This window comes from Mobula birostris, chromosome 3 (genome assembly GCF_030028105.1).
Source record: "Mobula birostris isolate sMobBir1 chromosome 3, sMobBir1.hap1, whole genome shotgun sequence".
Lineage (NCBI taxonomy): Eukaryota > Metazoa > Chordata > Chondrichthyes > Myliobatiformes > Myliobatidae > Mobula > Mobula birostris.
This window is the reverse complement of record NC_092372.1, coordinates 1,081,363-1,104,556: the sequence shown is the minus strand read 5'-3', so window position 1 is coordinate 1,104,556 and position 23,194 is coordinate 1,081,363.

Below are 23,194 nucleotides of genomic sequence, written 5' to 3'. Positions count from 1 at the left end.
GACAGTGTCAACAGCATTAGAGCCAACCCGGGCTACACAGAGCATAAACAAACAAACCAACAGAGCAACCGACCCCCAGTGCACAACGTGAATCACGCACCAATCCCGCAATCAGCGTCAAATGAGTGCTTTTCAACTGAAAAACACAACTCTGACCCACAATGTCCACTGCTATTCGCATTACATAGACAGACAATGACAAAAGATACACCGTTATTGAAGTCAAATAAGGCAAACAACAGATGCAAGGCTTTACCAGGAGTTGGGACAAATCGTACTCTGACCATGCAATACCTCAATTAATTCGGCTACTGGATTTAAAACAAAAATCAACAGAATCACCGCTTGGAAATCTAAGCAAAACCAGTGGGCTTTATAGCAGTAAATGTAATAGTTTAGGATTTGCAGGAAACATAAGGACTATGGGGTATCCACCACAAAATAATAATAATAATCAGCATTAGTCTTGGCCCAAATTTTTAAAAAATCAATTGCAGTCACCATTGATGTTTTCAGAGAAGCACAATCCATCTGTTGTTGTGATTGGTGGCGAAAGCATCAGTGATTTTCTGGATGTCAAGTGCTTTGGTCCTCCGGCTGTTTATGGCAAACAGAGCCAAGTTGCTGTTCCAAGCATCGCTGCTGCTATTCCTTAGGTAGTTTTTGAGGCATCTGAGGCAAGAGAAACTCCGTTTGCATGAGGCAGATGTCACAGGTAGTCAGTGATGTGCAGATTAGTTTGTATAAATCTATAAATGCATCGCGGTAGGGTCTCATTGCAGCTAGAAATTCCACTGTGTCATTCACTGTCTGTCCTTGCTAGAGACTCAGCCACAGCTCTCATATACTCACGATTTTCTTGGACAATCTTTGCATGTCCTTTGTTAAGCATATTTCCCAATCTTGAACCATCTTGTTTTCTCAATCTGAATTCGGCCCATGTCTCCATAGCAAACTTATGAGCTCCACTTACATGGTGGGTTTTGAAAGCTGTTGTAGTTTTCCGTCAGTTGCAGTAACTGGTGACAGTGAAGGTAGACTCAGAATGGAACCCATGTCCTCCACACAGGAAATGCCTGCATGCGAAGCGGAACGTAGTATCTTTCATGATCGAATATTTCAGCCAATCAAACCAGCTACGAATAAGACTCCCTTGCTGATTGCCAAACTTGTTGCGAGCAGCGAAGGGTACTTTCTCAATGCTGGCCAATGGGGTTCTTCCTCAGGCTGCTGGCTAACATCGCTAAAAGTATTCCCACTTGCACTGAGAGCAGCTTCATCCACGTTCTCTTCCGAATCCCGCTCCATTTCTTGTTTCTCTACTTTGCCCTCACACTCCTTCGATGAACTGCTGTCGTCCTCATCCCCACTTACTTCTTTCTGCATGTTACTTTCAATTAAGACATGCTCAAGCTGAGACACCACTGATTCCTCTGGATGAGGTCGTTTTCTCACTAAAAATCGATCCATTTTTCACGCCGGCCAAAATAATGCATGTGCCAGGCCCACACTTGCTTGTAAAAGCACAATGTGTGTACGTGGGGCATCCGTTAGTCTCGCGAGACCACGGATCTGCGCCTGGATGTATACTATCAATCTCTTGCATGAGTGAGAGTGAGTGACATCACCACCTTAAGTGATCTTAGATCAGTTTAACTGATCTGAAGACAGCAACAGCAAGACATTAACAACGAATGAATAAGCAGAAGTGTAGAGTAGATCTGACAGAGTTTATAACGTTATTGCTGTGTGGGTGCTATGTTGTTCCATTATTTTAAAAGGGTTCTAAGAGTAAACCTAGCAATTACCGGCCTCTGAATTTGACATCAGTAGTGGGTAAATTGAAGGAAAGTAGTCTTAGAGATGGTATATATAATTATCTGGATAGACAGGGTCTGATTGGGAAAAGTCAACATGGATTTGTGCGTGGAAGGTCATGTTTGACAAATCTTATTGAATTTTTTGATGAGGGTAAAGCGGTGGATGTTGTCTATATAGACTTCAGTAAGGCCTTTGACAAGGTTCCACACGGAAGGTTAGTTAGGAAGGTTAGGTATTAATATTGAAGTAGTAAAATGGATTCAGCAGTGGCTGGATGGGAGACGGCAGAGAGTAGTGGTGGAAAACTGTTTGTCAGATTGGAGGCCAGTGACTTGTGGTGTGCCCCAGAGATCTGTACTGCGTCCAGTGTTGTTTGTCATATACATTAATGATCTGGATGATGGGGTGGTAAATTGGATTAGTAAGTATGCAGATAATACTAAGTCAGGTGGAGTTGTGGATAATGAAGTAGGTTTTCAAAGCTTGCAGAGAGATTTAGGCCAGGTAGAAGAGTGGGCTGAAAGATGGCAGATGGAGTTTAATGCTGATAAATGTGAGGTGCTACATTTTGGTAGGACTAATCAAAATAGGACATACATGGTAAATGGTAGGGCATTGAAGAATGCAGTAGAACAAAGGGATCTAGGAATAATGGTGCATAGTTCCACAGATTAAGAATAAAGGGTAGACAATTTAGAATGGAGTTGAGGAAAAACTTTTTCACACAGAGGGCTGTGGTTCTGTGAAATGCCCTGCCTCAGGAGGCAGTGGAGGCCAATTCTCTGAATTCTCTCAAGAAACAGTTAGATAGAGCTCTTAAAGATAGCGGAGTGAAGGGATATGGGGAGAAGGCAAGAAAAGGTGACTGATTGTGGATGATCAGCCGTGATCACAGTGAATGGTGGTGCTGGCTCGAAGGGCTGAATGGCCTACTCCTGCACCTATTGTCTATTGAAGGTGAAATCTCATGCAGATAGGGTGGTGAAGAAAGCTTTTGGTATGCTGGCCTTTATAAATCAGAGCATTGAGTATAGGAGTTGGGATGTAATGTTGAAATTGTACAAGGCATTGGTGAGGCCAAATTTGGAGTATTGTGTACAGTTCTCATCACCGAATTATAGGAAAGATGTCAGTAAAATTAAGAGAGTACAGAGGAGATTTACTAAAATGTTGCCTGGGTTTCATCACCTAAGTTACAGAGAAAGTCTGAACAAGTTAGGTCTTTATTCTTCGGAGCATTGAAGGTTGAGGGGGGACTTGATAGAGGTATTTAAAATTATGAGGGGGATGGATAGAGTTGACATGAATAGGCTTTTTCTATTGAGAGTGGGCGAGATTCAAACAAGAGGACATGAGTTGAGAGTTAAAGGGCAAAAGTTTAGGCGTAGGTAACATGAGGGGGAACTTCTTTACTCAGTGCGTGGCAGAAGTGGTTGAGGCCGGTTCGATGTTGGTATTTAAAGTTAAATTGGATAGATATTTGGACAGGAAAGGAATAGAGGGTTATGGGCTGAGTTCAGGTCGGTGGGACTAGGTGAGAGTAAGAGTTCGGCATGGACTAGAAGGGCCGAGATGGCCTGTTTCCGTGCTGTAGTGGTTATATGGTAATTGGGGGCGCTGTTTCACTGGATCAACTGGAGAAAGAAGCTGTATTCAAAAGTATACAGAGAAAGCAAAGCAGCTGCAATTCGTATGTGAAATTTCAGTTAATTTCTTTGTGGTGCTATGCTGGTGCTATTGCAATTTCTGCTAGGTCTATAGCACCAGCTAGCACCACCTTAGAGCCGCCCCTGACAAACCTGCCTGTCCATTGTCTCAGCTTGCTCCTGCCCCACCGAACTCATTTCTGCATACCTTGGCACTGTATTATCCCCCCTTGTTCAATCCCTTACTACCTATATTCGTGACACTTCTCACACTCTGAAACTTTTCGATGATTTTAAGTTCCTGGCCCCCACCGTTTTATTTTCACTGTGGATATCCGGTCCCTATATACTTCTATCCCCCATCAGGAAGGTCTCAAAGCTCTCCACTTCTTTTTGGATTCCAAGCCTAACCAGTTCCCCTCTACAACCACCCTCCTCTGTCTAGCGGAGTTAGACCTTACTCTTAATAATTTCTCTTTTGGCTCCTCCCACTTCCTCCAAACTAAAGGTGTAGCCATGGGCACCCGTATGGGTCCCAGCTATGCCTGCCTTTTTGTTGGCTTTGTGGAACAATCCGTGTTCCAAACCTATTCTGGTATCTGTCCCCCACTTTTCCTTCGCTACATCAACGACTGCATGGGTGCTGCTTCCTGCACGCATGCTGAGCTCGTTGACTTCATTAAATTTGCCTCCAACTTTGACCCTGCCCTCAAATTTACCTGGTCCATTTCCAACACCTCCCTCCCCTTTCTAGATCTTTCTCTCTCTATCTCTGGAGATAGCTTATCTACTGATGTCTACTATAAGACTATGGACTCTCACAGCTACCTGGACTATTCCTCTTCCCACCCTGTCTCTTGCAAAAATGCCATCCCCTTCTCGCAATTCCTCCGTCTCCGCCACATCTGCTCTCAGGATGAGGCTTTTCATTCCAGGACGAAGGAGATGTCTTCCTTTTTTAAAGAAAGGGGCTTCCTTTCCTCCACCAACTCTGCTCTCAAACGCATCTCTTCTATTTCACGCACATCTGCTCTCACCCCATCCTCCCGCCTCCCTACTAGGAATAGTGTTCCCCTTGTCCTCACCTACCACCCCACCAGCCTCTGAGTCCAAAATATAAATCTCAGTAACTTCCGCCACCTCCAATGGAATCCCACCACCAAGCACACCTTTCCCACCTCCCCTCTCTCTGCTTTCTGCAGGGATCGCTCCCTATGCGATTCCCTTGTCCATTTGCACCCCCCCCCCCCATCCCTTCCCGCCGATCTCCCTCCCGGCACTTATCCTTGTAAGTGGAACAAGTGCTACACATGCCCTTATACTTCCTCTCTTACCACCATTTAGGGCCCCAGACAGTCCTTCCAGGTGAGGCGACACTTTAGAGTTGTCAGAGCTGGGAAGGAGAGGATTTGCGGGCTTTTTCAGATTTTTAAACGGCCAACTGATTGGAAGTGGAGGAGCTGAAGACAGTCAGTGAATGAGGAGATTATAGATAGTAGCTACAGGGAGGTAGTTACGCCAAAGGAGCAGAGCACAGGTAATTGGGTCACTTTCAGGTGAGGGAAGAGGAAAGGGCAGGCAGAGCAGGGTTCCCCTGTGGCCATTCCCGTCAACAACAAGTATACCGATTTGGATACTGTTGCGGGGGATGACTTACTTGGGACAAGCTGCTGTAGCCGGATCTCTGGAAGAAGAAGAGAGCGGTAGTGATAGGGGACTCGATAGTTAGAGGTACAGAAAGGAGGTTCTGTGGTCATGACAGAGACTCCCGGATGGTTTGTTCCCTCCCGGGTACGAGGGACAGCAATGTCTCTGATTGCGTGTACAGCATTCTGAAGTGGGAACGTGATCATCCAGATGTCATGGTGCACATCGGTACCAATGACGTAGGAAGAAAGGGTGAGGAGGTCCTGAAGAGTGAGTATAGAGAGCTTGGTAGGAAGTTGAAAAGCAGGACCTCGAGGGTGCTAATCTCAGGATTGCTACCTGTGCCATGTGCCAGTGAGGGTAAGAATAGGATGCTCTGGTGGATGAACAGGTGGCTGAGGAACTGGTGTAGGGGGCAGGGTTTCAGATTTCAGGATCATTGGGACCTCTTCTGGGGCAGGTGGGACTTGTACAAGAGAGACGAGTTACACTTGAACTACAAGGGTCCAATGTCCTTGCAGGGAGGTGTGTTAGTGCTATTGGAGAGGCTTTAAACTAGATTTACAGGGGGATGGGAACCAGAGTGCCAGAGCAGATAGTGGAGCTGGGGTGAAAATAATTGATGTTAAAAGTTCATGCAAACTCTCAAACAGAGGGGTTGTGTGTGGTGGTAATAATCTTCTGAAGTGTGTCTATTTCAATGCCAGGAGTATGGTGGGGAAGGCTGGCGAGCTGAGGGCATGGATTGACACATGGAATTACGACTTTATAGCCATTAGCGAAACTTGGCTGCAGGAGGGGCAAGGCTGGCAGCTTAATATTCCAGCGTTCCGATGTTTCAGGTGTGATAGAGGCAGCCGAATGAAAGGTGGGGGGGGGGGGGTGGCATTGCTAGTCAGGGAAAATTTTACAGCAGTGCTCAGGCAAGACAGATTAGAGGGCTTGTCTACCGAGGCCATATGGGTGCAGCTGAGAAACAGGAAAGGTATGACCACATTAAGTACTATAGAGCACCCAGTAGTCAGCGAGAATCGGAGGAGCAAATCTACAGAGAGATAGCAGACAACTGCAGGAAACATAAAGTTGTGATAGTAGGGGATTTTAATTTTCCACATATTGATTGGGACTCCCATACTGTTAAAGGTCTAGACCGGTGAAAGTTTGTAAAATAGAGAGGATGCAATATTAGATCTCCTATTAGGAAATGAGTTAGAACAGGTGAGGGAAGTGTGTGTAGGGGAACACTTTGGTTGTAGTGATCATAACACCATTAGTTTCAACTTGATCATGGATAAAGATAGATCTGGTCCTCAGGTTGAGGTTCTAAACTGGAAAAAGGCCAAATTTGAAGAAATGAGAAAGGATCTAAAAAGCTTGGATTGGGACAGGTTGTTCTCTGGCAAGGATGTGATTGGTAAGTGGGAGGCCTTCAAAGGGGAAATTTTGAGTGCAGAGTTTGTTTGTTCCTGTCAGGATTAAAGGCAAAGTGAGTAAGAATATGGAACCTTGGTTCTCGAGGGATATTGGAACTCTTATAAAGAAGACGAGAGAGTTGTATAACATGTATAGAAAACAGGAAGCAAATAAGATGCTTGAGGAATAGAAAAAGTGCAGAAAAATACTTAAGAAAGAAATCAGGAGGGCTAAAAGAAGGCATGAGGCATGAGTCAAGGTGAAGGATAACCAAAGAGTTTTTACAGGTATATTAAGAGCAAAAAGATAGTAAGGAATAAAATTGGTCCTCTTGAAGATCAGAGTGGTCAGCTATGTATGGAACCAAAAGAAATGGGGGAGATATTATTTTGCTTTTTTTGCGTCTGTATTTGCTAAGGAAATTGATATGGAGTCAATAGAAATAAGGCAAACAAGTAGTGAAGTCATGGAACCTATAAAAATTGAAGAGGAGGAGGTGCTTGCTATCTTGAGACAAATCAGAGTAGCAATATCCCCAGGACCAGACTGGATATTCCTTCAGACCTTGAAGGAGACTAGTGTTGAAATTGCAGGGTCCCTGGCAGGTATGTTTGAAATGTTGGTGTCTACGGGTGAGGTGCCGGAGGACTGGAGGATAGCTCATGTTGTTCCCTTGTTTAAAAAAGGCTCAAAAAGTAATCCAGGAAATTGTAGCCCGGTAAGTTTGACATTGGTAGTGGGTAAATTATTGGAAGGAGGACTAAGAGATAGGATCTACAAGTATTTGGATAAACAGGGACTTAATAGGGAGAGTCAACATGGCTTTGTGCGTTTAACAAATCTATTTGAGTTTTTCGAGGAGGTTACCAGGAAAGTGGATGTAGGGAAGGCAGTGAATGTTGTCTATATAGACTTCAGTAAGGCCTTTGACAAGGGAGGTTAGTTAGGAAAATTCAGTTGCTAGGTGTACACGGAGAGGTGTAAATTGGATTAGACATTGGCTCAATGGAAGAAGCCAAAGCGTGGTAGTAGAAGATTGCTTCTCAGAGTGGAGGCCTGTGACTAGTGGTGTGCCGCAGGGATCAGTGCTGAGTCCATTGTTATTTGTCATCTGTATCAATGATCTGGATGATAATGTGGTAAATGGGATCAGCAAATTTGCTGATGATACAAAGATTGGAGGTGTAGTGGACAGTGAGGAAGGTTTTCAAAGCTTGCAGAGGGATTTGGATCAGCTGGAATAATGAGCTGAAAAATGGCAGGTGGAGTTTAATACAGACAAGTGTGAGATATTGCACTTTGGAAGGACAAACCAAGGTAGAACATCCAGGGTAAATGGTAGGGCACTGAGGAGTACAGTAGAACAGAGGGATCTGGGAACACTGATACAAAATTCCCTAAAAGTGGCGTCACAAGTAGATAGGGTCGTAAAGAGAGCTTTTGGTACATTGGCCTTTATTAATCAAAGTATTGAGTATAAGAGCTGGAATGTTATGATGAGCAACACACATCAAAGTTGCTGGTGAACGCAGCAGGCCAGGCAGCATCTGTAGGAAGAGGTGCAGTCGACGTTTCAGGCCGAGACCCTTCGTCATGACTAACTGAAGGAAGGGTGAGTAAGGGATTTGAAATTTGGAGGGGGAGGGGGAGATCCAAAATGATCGGAGAAGACAGGAGGGGGAGGGATGGAGCCAAGAGCTGGACAGGTGATTGGCAAAAGGGGATACAAGAGGATCATGGGACAGGAGGTCCGGGAAGAAAGACAAGGGGGGGGGGACCCAGAGGATGGGCAAGAGGTATATTCAGAGGGACAGAGGAAGAAAAAGGAGAGTGAGAGAAAGAATGTGTGCATAAAAATGAGTAACAGATGGGATACGAGGGGGAGGTGGGGCCTTAGCAGAAGTTAGAGAAGTCGATGTTCATGCCATGAGGTTGGAGGCTACCCAGACGGAATATAAGGTGTTGTTCCTCCAACCTGAGTATGGCTTCATCTTTACAATAGAGGAGGCCGTGGATGGACATGTCAGAATGGGAATGGGATGTGGAATTAAAATGTGTGGCCACTGGGCGATCCTGCTTTCTCTGGCGGACAGAGCGTAGATGTTCAGCAAAGCGGTCTCCCAGTCTGCGTCGGGTCTCGCCAATATATAAAAGGCCACATCGGGAACACCGGACGCAGTATATCACCCATTCGACTCACAGGTGAAGTGTTGCCTCACCTGGAAGGACTGTTTGGGGCCCTGAATGGTGGTAAGGGAGGAAGTGTAAGGGCATGTGTAGCACTTGTTCTGCTTACAGGGATAAGTGCCAGGAGGGAGATCAGTGGGGAGGGATGGGGGGGACGAATGGACAAGGGAGTTGTGTAGGGAGCGATCCCTGCGGAATGCAGAGAGAGGGGGGGAGGGAAAGATGTGCTTAGTGGTGGGATCCCGTTGGAGGTGGCGGAAGTTACGGAGGATAATATGTTGGACCCGGAGGCTGGTGGGGTGGTAGGTGAGGACCAGGGGAACCCTATTCCTAGTGGGGTGGTGAGAGGATGGAGTGAGAGCAGGTGTATGTGAAATGGGGGAGAGGCGTTTAAGAGCAGAGTTGATAGTGGAGGAAGGGAAGCCCCTTTCTTTAAAAAAGGAAGACACCTCCCTCATCCTGGAATGAAAAGCCTCATCCTGAGAGCAGATGCGGTGGAGACGGAGGAATTGCGAGAAGGGGATGGCGTTTTTGCAAGAGACAGGGTGAGAAGAGGAATAGTCCAGATAGCTGTGAGAAATGTTATGATGAGGTTGTATAAGGCATGAATGGGCCAGTGAAGGAGTGGAGCTTTGAGGCTTTGACTCGAGAGGCTTCGACGAGAAGAGGCGGAGGACAAGCTAGCTCGGAGTTAGTTTTTACAATGTCTCCTGAGACGGTGATGTGCCTCTCATGTGAGATGTGGCAGTCTTGGGGGAACTCCCCTCTCCCGCAGAGTCACATCTGCCAGAAGTGCATACGGCTGGGCGATCTGGAAGACTGTGTAAGGAATCTGGAGCAGCAGCTGGATGACCTTCGACTCATATGGGAGAATGAGGCAGTCATAGATGAGAGCTACAGGGAGGTAGTCACACCTAGGCTGTCAGAAGCATGTCGTTGGGTGACAGTCAGAGGGGGGGAAGGTGAAGGTGAGCAGACAGGTAGTGCAGAGCACCCCTGTAGCCATTCCCCTGAATAATTAGTTTACCATCCTGGATACTGTTGGCTGGGACGACCGACCAGGTGTGAGCCACGGTGGCAGGGCCTCCGGCACTGAGTCTGACCCGGTGGTGCAGAAGGGTGGGACAGAGAAGAGGAGAGCTGTCATCATTGGAGACTCTATAGTCAGGGGAGCAGACAGGAGATTTTGTAGATGTGAGAAGGTCCGGGATGTCTCTGACCGAGTGCACGACATCCTGCTACGAGAGGGAAAGCAACCAGAAGTCGTGATACATGTTGGGACCAACGACATAGACAGGAAGAGGGATGAGGTCCTGAAGTGTGAGTTTCGGGAATTAGGCTGAAGGCTGAAGAACAGGACCTCAAGGGTGGCGTTCTCAGGATTGCTGCCAGTGCTACGTGACAGTGATGGTAAGAATTGGAGGAGATGGCAGTTGAATGCATAGCTGAAGAGTTGGTGCAGGGAGCAGGGTTTTAGATTTTTAGATCATTGGGATCTCTTCTGGGGAAGGTGGGACCTGTACAGATTGGATGGGTTGCACCTGAACTCGAGGGGGAGCAATATCCTTGCAGGTAGGTTTGCTAGCATGGTTCGGGAGGGTTTAAACTAATTTGCGAGGGGGATGGGACCCAGAGCAATAGAGCAGTGAAAGAAGTGCATGGAGAAAAGCCAGATCTAACATACAGAGAGGCTTTGAGGAAAGAGAAGCAGAATAAACGGTGTAAAGACAGTGAGGTAGAAGGGCTGAAATGTGTGTACCTCAATGCAAGAAGCATCAGGAACAAAGGTGATGAACTGAGAGCTTGGATACATACATGGAATTATGATGTAGTGGCCATTACAGAGACTTGGCTGGCACCAAACAGGAATGGATTCTCAATATTCCTGGATTTCAGTGCTTTAAAAGGGATAGAGAGGGCGGAAAAAGGGGAGGAGGGGTGGCATTACTGGTCAGGGATACTATTACAGCTACAGAAAGGGTGGGTAATGTAGCAGGATCCTCTTTTGAGTCAATATGGGTGGAAGTCAGGAACAGGAAGGGAGCAGTTACTCTGCTGGGGGTATTCTATAGGCCCCCTGGTAGCAGCAGAGATACAGAGGAGCAGATTGGGAGGCAGATTTTGGAAAGGTGCAAAAATAACAGAGTTGTTATCATGGGTGACTTTAACTTCCCTAATATTGATTGGCACCTGATTAGTCCCAAGGGTTTAGATGGGGCAGAATTTGTTAAGCGTGTCCAGGATGGATTCCTGTCACAGTATGTGGATAGGCCGACCAGAGGGAATGCCACACTGGATCTAGCACTAGGTAATGAATCGGGTCAGGTCACAGATCTCTCATTGGGTGAGCATCTGGGAGACAGTGACCACCGCTCCCTGGCCTTTATAATTATCATGGAAAAAGATAGAATCAAAGAGGACAGGAAAATTTTTAATTGGGGAAAGGCAAATTATGAGGCTATAAGGCTAGAACTTGCGGGTGTGAATTGGGATGATGTTTTTGCAGGGAAATGTACTATGGACATGTGGTCGATGTTTATAGATCTCTTGCGGAATGTAAGGGATAAATTTGTCCCGGTGCGGAAGATAAAGAATGATAGGGTGAAGGAACCATGGGTGACAAGTGAGGTAGAAAATCTAGTCAGGAAGAAGAAGGCAGCATACATGAGGTTTAGGAAGCAAGGATCAGCTGGGTCTATTGAGGAATATAGGGAAGCAAGAAAGGAGCTTAAGAAGGGGCTGAGAAGAGCAAGAAGGGGGCATGGGAAGGCCTTGGCGAGTAGGGTAAAGGAAAACCCCAAGGCATTCTTCAATTATGTGAAGAAAAAAGGATGACAGAAGTGAAGGTAGGACCGATTAGAGATAAAGGTGGGTAGATGTGCCTGGAGGCTGTGGAAGTGAGCGAAGTCCTCAATGAATACTTCTCTTCGGTATTCACCAATGACAGGGAACTTGATGATGGTGAGGACAATATGAGTGAGGTTGATGTTCTGGAGCATGTTGATATTAAGGGAGAGGAGGTGTTGGAGTTGTTAAAATACATTAGGGCAGATAAGTCCCCGGGGCCTGACGGAATATTCCCCAGGCTGCTCCACGAGGCGAGAGAAGAGATTGCTGAGCCTCTGGCTAGGATCTTTATGTCCTCGTTGTCCATGGGAATGGTACCGGAGGATTGGAGGGAGGCGAATGTTGTTCCCTTGTTCAAAAAAGGTAGTAGGGATAGTCCGGGTAATTATAGACCAGTGAGCCATACGTCTGTGGTGGGAAAGCTGTTGGAAAAGATTCTTAGAGATAGGATCTATAGGCATTTAGAGAATCATGCTCTGATCAGGGACAGTCAGGATGGCTTTGTGAAGGGCAGATCGTGTCTAACAAGCCTGATAGAGTTCTTTGAGGAGGTGACCGGGCATATAGATGAGGGTAGTGCAGTGGATGTGATGTATATGGATTTTACTAAGGCATTTGACAAGGTTCCACACGGTAGGCTTATTCAGAAAGTTAGAAGGCATGGGATCCAGAGAAGTTTGGCCAGGTGGATTCAGAATTGGCTTGCCTGCAGAAGGCAGAGGGTGCTAGTGGAGGGAGTACATTCAGATTGGAGGATTGTGACTAGTGGTGTCCCACAAGGATCTGTTCTGGGACCTCTACTTCTCGTGATTTTTATTAACGACCTGGATTTGGGGGTAGAAGGGTGGGTTGGCAAGTTTGCAGACGACACAAAGGTTGGTGGTGTTGTAGATTGTCAAAGATTGCAGAGAGACATTGGTAGGATGCAGAAGTGGGCTGAGAAGTGGCAGATGGAGTTCAACCCAGAGAAGTGTGAGGTGGTACACTTTGGAAGGACAAACTCCAAGGCAGAGTACAAAGTAAATGGCAGGATACTTGGTAGTGTGGAGGAGCAGAGGGATCTCAGGGTACATGTCCACAGATCCCTGAAAGTTGCCTCACAGGTGGATAGGGTCGTTAAGAAAGCTTATGGGGTGTTAGCTTTCATAAGTCGAGGGATAGAGTTTAAGAGTCACGATGTAATGATGCAGCTCTATAAAACTCTGGTTCGGCCACACTTGGAGTATTGTGTCCAGTTCTGGTCACCTCACTATAGGAAGGATGTGGAAGAATTGGAAAGGGTACAGAGAAGATTTACCAGGATGCTGCCTGGTTTAGAAGGTATGCATTATGATCAGAGATTAAGGGAGCTTGGGCTTTACTCTTTGGAGAGAAGGAGGATGAGAGGAGACATGATAGAGGTGTACAAGATAATAAGAGGAATAGATAGAGTGGATAGCCAGCGCCTCTTCCCCAGGGCACCACTGCTCAATACAAGAGGACATGGCTTTAAGGTAAGGGGTGGGAAGTGCAAGGGGGATATTAGAGGAAGGTTTTTTACTCAGAGAGTGGTTGGTGCGTGGAATGCACTGCCTGAGTCAGTGGTGGAGGCAGATACACTAGTGAAGTTTAAGAGACTACTAGACAGGTATATGGAGGAATCTAAGGTGGGGGCTTATATGGGAGAAGGGTTTGAGTGTCGGAACAACATTGTGGACCGAAGGGCTCTGTACTGTGCTGTATTATTCTATGTGCTATGTTCTATAGATAGAGTGAATGCAAGCAGGCTTTTTTCACTGAAGTTAGGGGAGAAAAAAAAACAGAGGACATGGGTTAAGGGTGAAGGGGGAAATGTTTAAAGGGAACATTTGGGGGTGGCTTCTTCACACAGAGAGTGGTGGGAGTGTGGAATGAGCTGCCAGATGAAGTGGAAAATGCGTGTTCTTTTTAACATTTAATAAAAGCTTGCACAGGTACATGGATGAGAGGTGTATGGAGGGGTATGGTCCAGGTGCAGGTCAGTGGGACTAGGGAGAAAAATGGTTTGGCACAGCCAAGAAGGGCCAAAAGGCCTTTTTTTTGTGCTGTAGAGTTCTATGGTTCTCTGGTTCTATGCTCTATCATCTGATGATTTTACCTGTATTGTTTCAAATTCACATTCGTCAGAATTTTATTTTCTCTGAAGGAAGGGGGTGTGACAGGGTCCTGAATTACCCCTATGAACTGTGCTCCATTGCCTCTGTGAACTGTGCTTGTGAAAAAGAGAGAGAGTTATTTAACATCGATATCTTGTTTTAAAGAGAGAGAGGGAGAGAGATGAATAACTGTTGGACTGTCACTTTAAGGCACTGGAAGTAACTTCTGGATTTCTGCTGAGTTGGAGATGGAGATGGCACCGAGCAGCTCGTAAGTTGCTATGGTAACCGAGGGCAGTTATTTGATGGACAATTGATGTTATGATTTATTCGGCAGCATGTTGATACTTCCCAAGGACATGGCATGCTTTTCATTTCTTACACAGACAAAGGAAGGAGGAGTTATCTGAGTGACAGTTGATGCTCAGCACGGGAAGATAAAATAGAAGGTCAGATGATAGACCTCAGACACATGTTCTGGGACACTGAATGAGCTTTGTTGTGATCGCAGAAAAAGTGGGTTTTTGGAGGATCGATCAGGCAGATTGATCAGTGGCTCTTGCAGTGAAAAGGAAAGGCAGTGACCGGTGGGGAGTTGTCCATGTGTCCACCCTTGCCTGGGTGATAGCTCCACCACAGAAAACCGGTCCCCTTTCTTGTGGTCATAGTCGGTGACTTTTAAAGGATTTCCAAGGACGACGAGAAAATCGATGGCATCGCTCAACTGAAGACTCAAATCTCTCCTCTCTCTCTCCATCACTACTCAACTCAATACCACGAACTGAACTGAACTGAACTTTACTCATCATCGTAAGACTGTATCTTTTTACCCCTAGACTTGAAGAAGCTTGCTTTTTCATGCATATATTTCCACACTTACTGATATACTCACTTTTTTATATATATATATATATATATATATATATAATCATTGCTAACCTGTTTGATTTATCTACATTTATATTACTGTATTGCATAGTTACTAATAAATATTATTAGTTTATAGCAATGCTACACTCCAAAGTGTTTTCCCTCTCTGCTGGTTCTTTATTCCCGTCACGGGGTACGTTACAGGCTTGGAGTGCGCAGTGTCTCCTGGGTATATATATCGGTGGGTACGGGGTTAACAGTCACCATGGAGTGTTCAGGGTAGGGGCCCAGTGCTCCTGCGGGCGCCGGGTTGCGGATGGAGACCGTGTCCTCCCGCCCATCAGATAAAACCACATAGGCATACTGGGGGTTTGCATGAAGTAAGTGAACCCTCTCGATCATCGAGGAGTATTTATTGCTCCTCGCATGCTTCCGGAGCAGCACTGGCCCTGGGGATGTCAGCCAAGTTGGTAGGGTGGCCCCGGTGATCGACTTCCTGGGAAAAGAAAAGAGTTGCTCATGAGGGGTGGCATTGGTGGACGTGCATAACAAGGAACGGATGGTGTGGAGTGCCTCAGGAAGGACCTCCTGCCAGCGGGAGACCGGCAGTCCCTTTGACCTGAGGGCTAAGAGTGTGGCTTTCCACACTGTGGCATTCTCCTTCTTCACCTGTCCATTCCCCCGGGGATTATAGCTCGTGGTCCTACTAGTTGCAATTCCCCTAGCCAGCAGGTATTGGCTAAGCTCGTCACTCATAAACGAGGACCCTCTGTCACAGTGGATATAGCATGGGTATCTGAACAGAGTGAAGAGCTTGTGCAGGGCTTTTATAACTGACGTAGTAGTGGTATTGGGGCAGGGGATGCCGAAGGGGAACCGCGAGTACTCGTCGATTACGTTAAGAAAGTACAAATTGCGGTCGGTGGAGGGAAGGGGGCCCTTAAAGTCAACACTCAGTCGCGCAAAGGGCCGGGCGGCCTTGATTAGTTGTGCCTTTTCGGGTCGGTAGAAGTGCGGTTTGCACTCTGCGCGGTCTTGGCAGTCCCTGGTCATCGTCCTGATCTCCTCAAGGGAGTAAGGCAGGTTTCGGGCTTTCACGAGGTGGAAAAGCTGGGTGACCCCTGGGTGGCAAAGATCTGCATGTAGGGCGTATAGCCGGTCGATCTGCGTGCTGGTGCACATTCCCCAGGATAGGGCATCGGAGGGCTCGTTGAGCTTACCAGGCCGGTACATGATGTCATAGTTGTAGGTTCAATTCTCCACCTCAGAATTTTATCATTTTTGATTTTGCCCCGCTGCTGGTTATTAAACATGAATGCGACTGAGCACTGGTCAGTCAGCAGGGTGAACTTTTTGCCGGTGAGATGGTGCCTCCAGTGCTTAATAGCTTCCACCATGGCCTGGGCCTCTTTCTCCACCGTGGAATGCCAAATGTTAGGGCCTTGAAGGCTACGGGAGAAGAACGCCACCGGTCTTCCTGCCTGGTTGAGGGTAGCAGCCAGTGCAAAGTCGGAGGCGTCACTCTCTACTTGGAAGGGAATGGCCTCATACACCGCATGCATTGCTGCTTTGGCAATGTCCCCTTTTATGTGGCTGAAGGCTGTGCGGGCCTCGGCTGAGAAGGGGAATGTGGTGGACTTGACCAGGGGGTGGGCCTTGTCTGTGTAGTTAGAGACCCATTGGGCGTGATATGAAAAGAAGCCCAGGCACCTCTTGAGGGCTCTGAGGCTGTTGGGAAGAGGGAGTTCCAACAGGGGGCGCATACAGTCGGGGTCAGGGCCAATGACTCCATTCTCCACGACACACCCAAGGACAGCAAGTTGGGTGGTCCCAAACACACACTTGTCCTTGTTATAGGTGAGATTGAAAGCTTTGGCCGCTTGGAGAAATTTTTGGAGGATTTTGTCGTGATCCTGCTGGCTGTGACCGCAGATGGTGATGTTATCCAGATATGGGAACATGGCCTTCAGTTGGCACTAGTCCACCATCCGGTCCATTGCCCTCTGGGAGACAGATACACCATTTGTGACACCGAAGGGAATGCGCAGGAAGTGATAAAGCCTGCCGTCCGCCTCGAAGGCAGTGTGAGGGCGGTCCTCCCGGTGGATGGGGAGCTGCTGGTAAGCGGATTTTAGGCCTATGGTTGAGTACACCTTGTACTGTGCTATCTGATTGACCATATCCGCAATGCGGGGTAGAGCTATGTGAACCTATTGATGGTCTGGCTATAGTCCACGACCATCCTGTTTTTCTCCCTGTTCCGAACAACGACCACCTGGGCCCTCCAAAGACCTGTGCTTGCCTCAATGACCCCCTCCCTGAGCAGCCGCTGCACCTTTGACTTAATGAAGGCTCTGTCTCCTGCGCTGTACCTCCTGCTTTTAGTTGCCACAGGTTTACAGTCGGGGGTCAGGTTGGCGAACAGCAGTGGGGGAGGGATTTTGAGAGTGGAGAGGCCGCAAGTGGTGTCCGTAGTGCTGCTGTCGGTATGGTGTTGAGTGGGATGTGCGGGTCAGTAGCGGGGTATGTGATGTATTCCCAGAAAACTGAGGATTTCCGACAGTGATTGGTGGGAGGGACCCGTCATATACATAGAACATAGAATAGTACAGCACAGTACAGACCCTTTGGCCCATAATGTTGTGCCGACCCTCAAACCCTGCCTCCCATATAACCCCCCACTTTAAATTTCTCCATATACTTGTCTAGTAGTCTCTTAAACTTCACTAGTTTATCTGCCTCCAGTGACTCAGGCAGTGCATTCCACGCACCAACCACTCTCTGAGTAAAAAACCTTCCTCTAATATCCCCCTTGAACTTCCCACCCCTTACCTTAAAGTCATGTCCTCTTGTTTTGAGCAGTGGTGCCCTGGGGAAGAGGCGATGGCTATCCACTCTATCTATAGCTCTTATTATCTTGTACACCTCTATCATGTCTCCTTTCATCCTCCTCCTCTCCAAAGAGTAAAACCCTAGCTCCCGAGAGCTAGGTCATAAGAGTAAAGTCATACTCCATTGTCACGCTTTTCAGGTGGTTTTGGAAGTCGAGCCCCAATAGCACAGGGGCACACAATTGACGCATGACCAGTAATGTAAAGTCTTGATAATCTGTGTCCTGCATCACTAGCGTCGCTACATAATCCCCTCCCCCTCACCACCCCAGATATCTGTTGTATGCAACCCGGAAGCCATGGTGACCCTCTGACACCGGCTGTATCGCGAGTCCGCAATGCTGCACTGTGTCTGGATGGATAAAACTCTCTGTGCTGCCCGTGTCAAACAGGCAGCTTGCCCTGTGCCCCTCCACCAGGATGTCCATCATTGACCTTGCGAGCTGGTGGGGAGCGCTTTGGTCGAGGGTCACGGAGGCCAGAGTTGAGTTGCTGTCTTGGTCCGGCGCGGTAGGGTACCTGGTGAGCACCCGTGGGTTGTAGGCGGTGTGAGGTGGCGCCGACCAAGATCGCCGCCCCCATATCTTGCACATGGTGGCAGCGTGCAGGCAAGATGGTGACGGCCAAGATGGTGACCCCCATGTCTTGCACGTGGCGCTGCCCGATCCCGCTCGCAGTTTGGACTTACTGGCCTTGACGAAGTGGCCCTTCTTTCCGCAACTGGAGCAGGTAGTTTCTCGGGCTGGGCAGCATTTCCGGGGGTGCTTCTCGGGTCCGCAGAAATAGCACTTCGCGGACTCGCGACTGGCGGCAGTCAAGGTCGATTCACGGTGGGTTGCGGGGTCTGCGGCGTCCACAAGGCCATCGGGAGATCGCGTGCCTGGAGAGCGTCAGAGTTGTGCAGAGCGGCCTCCAGCGTGTTGGCCAGCTCAATCGCTGAATGTAAGGTAAGATTGGCGTGCATACACTGACCTGGTCCCCGTGACGAAGGCATCTCTTACTAGGAGCTCTGCATGCTGTTCGGCCATCAGCCCCTGGCAAACACAGGCCCGCACGAGTGTCTGTAGGGCCGGGATGAGCTCAGCGCTTGACTCTCTGGGCCACTGCTGCTGCATCGCTAAGTGATGTCGCGCATAGACGGTGTTTACTGGCCACAGGTATTGTCTTCTGAGGGTGCTCATTGCACCGTTGTAGTTCCGCTAGTCTCTAATCATTGAGTAGACCCGTGGACTGACACTGGAGAGGAGAACTCTGCGCTTTGCGGCGGACTCAGTCACTTCAATCTCCTCCAGGTATGATTCGAAGCAGGCCAGCCAGAGTTCGAAAGCATTTCCGGCTTCAGGTGTTTGTGGGTCGAGGTCTAGCTTGATGTGTTCCATGCCGTAAAATTACTGTTAATAAAATTGATGCACTATCAATTACTCCAAAAGACTGGAAGTAGAGTAAATACTGAAAGGCTTTAATTAACAATAAAATGGATCCACGTCCATGCTGTATGTCTGTCCTGGACTGAGGGAGGAGCAGTGACACAATCGCCTTTATTCAGGGATCTGTGGGAGGAGCCACAGGCGCAGTCAGCAGAGGGTCATGTCCAGACAGGTAACCCAGTTACAGCCTATAAGCATGGTTTACCGCACTACCACTGAGAGTCTATAACTTCCAGGATTATCCCCGGTTCCCTTCTTGAATAATAGATCAACACTGGCTGCTCACCAGTCCTCCAGGACCTCGCCAGTGGCTAGGGAGGGCACAAAGATATCGACCAAGGCCCCAGCACTCTCTTCACTTGCCTCAGTCGATAATCTGTGGTGTATCCCAACAGGCCCTGGGGTTGTCCACCTTAATGCTATTTAAAAACCCGAAGCTACCTGCTTAGTTACTTCAAAATACTCGAGCATATTAATACTCTTCGCCTTGATCTTCACATGCTTCACCTCTTTCTCTATGGTAAATATTGATGTAAAGTACTCATTATAAACCTCAGCCACATCCTTTGTATCCAACCAAATGTTCCCCTCCCCCTTTGTCCTTGAGTGGTCCCACCCTCTCCTGTGTTATCCTCTTGCTCCTGATGTAATTATAGAATGCTTTCAGATTCTCTTTAATCATACTTGCCAAGGAGATTTTATGGGCTGTCATGGCTTTCCTAATTCTCCTCGAGTTTTTTTTATTTCTTGGAGTTCTTTTCTGGCTTTGTATTAATCCTCCAAGTCTCTGTTTGATTTTAGCTTCCTAAGCTTTACCTGCTTTCCATTTTATTCTGGACTACATTCATGACATCTCTCAACGTCCCTGGTTCTCTATCTTGCCATCCTTGTCCTTTCTTGTGACTGGAACATACCTGTCCTGTACTCTGTGTAGTTAGGCTTCAAACATTCTCCACCTGTTGGATGTGGACTTGCCCAAAAACAGCTGTTCCCTGTTAACTCTCCCTCCTTCCTGCCTAATCCCTCATAATTTGCCCTGCTCCAGTTTAATACTCACCCGCAAGGTCTATGTCCTGCTTGGTGGCGCAATAGTATCAGCGCCGGACTCTGGAGCGAAGGTGCTCGAGTTCAAATCCAAGTCGGGTTGAGCGTTGAGCTAGCAACTTGGCCTCCTGAAAACAAGAAGAGCTTGCTACAGAAACACCGTCATAACGGTGCCCTGATAACTCCACTGCCAAGTTAAGGGCTATTCTTCTTCTCTTCTGCAAGGTCTATGCTTATTCCCCTCATTCTCCCCATACATTCCTATCCTGCATTCACTATAACATTATTTCCAGTCATAACTACCATTTCTGCCCTGGAGAAAAATCTCTATTTGTCCACTCGATCTACTGTATGCCTTTGATCATCTTGTACACCTCGATCAAGTCAGCTCTCCTCCGCCTTTGCTCCAAAAAAGAAACACCCTCCCTCACTCAAAGTATCATCAGAGCACATGCTCTGTGATCCAGGTAGCATCCTGGTAAACCTCCTCTGCACCCTCTCTATAGTTTCCGCATCCTTCCTATAATGAGGCGCTCAGAATTGAACACAATATTCCAAGTGTGGTCTAACTAGAATTTGTAGAGTTACAACATGACCTCGTGATTCGTCTTCTTAAACTGCCTATCAACGTGTGAAGAAACATTGTGGGATCTGTGGATATGGACCCTAACATCCCTCTGTTCCACCACATTGCTAACAATCCTGCTGTTACCCCTGTACTCTGCCTTCAAATTCGTCCTTCCAAAGTGAATCAGTTCACCCTTTTCTGTGCTGAACTCCATCTGGCACTCCTCATCCCTGTTCTGCATCCTGTCAATGTCCTGTTGTAAACTACGACAATCTTCTACAATAACCACAACTCGAGCAATTTCCATATCATCTGCAAACTTACGAATTCCACCCTTCCAGTTCCTCAAAGAAATAACTTATGAAAAAATAACATGAAAAAACAGGGGATCACAGAACAGATCCATGCATGTCACCACTGGTTACCAACCTCCAAGGAGAAAACACTCTCTACATAATTATATTCTGCCTTATCTGGATTAAAAACAAACAACTTTGAATACACCAGACAACTTTCCCTGGATACTGAAATAGCCTATCATGGTTAAACCTATCAAATGTCTTATTAAAATCCATTTTTACCAAATCAACATCTCTACCTTTATCAATGTGCTTTGTCATATCCTCACAAAATAAAATACAGCCTCTGAGACATGACCTGCCTCTCTGAAAGCCATAATGACTACTTCAAATCAGGTCTCCAAATTCTCATAAATAATGTCTCTAAGAACCTTTTCCAATAGTTTGTATACAGAGGTAAGTCTCACTAGACTATAATTTTCAGAGTTATCTCTACTTTTTTTAAACAAAGGAATAATATTTTCCACATTCCAAAGCTCTGACACTATTTCTCTGGCCAGTGATAAAGCCAAGAGTGCAGCAATCTCTAACCCACGCTTCCCACAGTGACCTGGGGTATATTGCGACTACACCAGAGCACTTATCTATCCTGATGATTTTCAAAAGTTCCAGCACATCCTGGCTCTGAACCTCATCATGTTGGCTCACATTAGCCCATTTAATGCTGTCTTCACAAACGTCACGATCTCGCTCACTGGTAAATACTGAAGTAAAGTCTTCATTCAGGACCTGCGCTACCTTCCCCGACCCCAGCACATGTTTAATTTTCTATCCCAGACCAGTTCCTATCTTCAAACTAGTCATCCTTTTCTTCTTCACATAAATTAACAACGTCTTGGGCGTTTCCTTAATCTCAGTTGCTAATTCCCTTCTAGCTCTCCTAATTCCATTCTTCTGTTCATCCTTGACTACCGTGCAACTCTTGCTTCCGAAACCTTAAATCAGCCTCTTGACGAGATGTTCCACATCTCTTGGCAGCCATGGTTCCTTCACCCTACCAACCTCAATGGGACAAACCTATCCAGAACCCCCATGCAAGTGCTGCCGACAATGCTTTCACATTTCCGTTGTGCATTTCCCAGAGTGCATCTGTTCCCAATTTATGCTCTGAGGTTCCAATCTGGGATTATATTAATACCACTTCCCACAATTTATTACTTTGTGCCTGACACAAAGCTACGGAGAGAGACTGGGACAGTGGGATTCTTTTGGGGCTGATATGGGCTGTTAGACCAAAAGACCATAAGATATAGGAGCAGAGGTAAGCCATTCAGCCCATCGAGTTTGCTCCGCCATTCAATCATGGGCTGATCCACTTCATCCAGTCATCCCCACTCCCCTGCTTTCACCCCAAACGCTTTGATGCCCTGGCTAATCAAGAACCTATGTATCTCTGACTTAAATACACCCAATGACTTGGCCTCCACAGCCACTCATGGCAACAAATTCTACACATTTACCACCTTCTGACTAAAGTAATTTCTCCGCATCTCAGTTCTAAAAGGACGCCCTTCAATCCTAAGTCGTGCCCTCTTGTCCTAGAATCCCCTACCATGGGAAATAACTCTGCCATATCTAATCTGTTCAGGCCTTTTAACATTTGGAATGTTTCTAGGAGATCCCCCCTCATTCTCTTGAACTCCAGGGAATACAGCCCAAGAGCTGCCAGATGCTCCTCATACAGTAACCCTCTCATTCCTGGAATAATTCTTGTGAATCTTCTCTGAACCCTCTCCTATGTCATAGTCATAGTCATACTTTATTGATCCCAGGGGGAAATTGGTTGTCAGTATATCCTTTCTAAAATAAGCCCAAAACTGCACTAAGTGTGGTCTCATGAGTGCCTTATAGAGCCTCAACATCACATACCTGCTCTTATATTCTATACCTCTAGAAATGAATGCCAACATTGCATTCGCCTTCCTCACAACCGGATCAACCTGGAGGTTAACCTTTTGGGCTATCTTGCACAAGGACTCCCAGGTCCCTTTGCATTTCTGCATTATGAATTCTCTCCCCATCTAAATAATAGTCTGCCCGTTTGTTTCTTCCACCAAAGTGCTTGGCCATACACTTTCCAACATTGTATTTCATTTGCCACTTCTTTGCCCATTACCCTAAACTAGCCAAGTCTCTCTGCAGGTTCTCTGTGTCCTCAACACTACCAGCTCCTCCACCTATCTTTGTATCATTGGCAAATTTAGCCACAAATCTATTAATACCACACTCCAAATTATAGACATACACCGTAAAAAGTAAGGGTCCCAACATTGACTCCAGTGGAACTCCGCTGGTAACCGGCAGCCAGCCAGAATAGGATACCTTTATTCCCACTCTCTGTTTTCTGCAACCAGCCAATG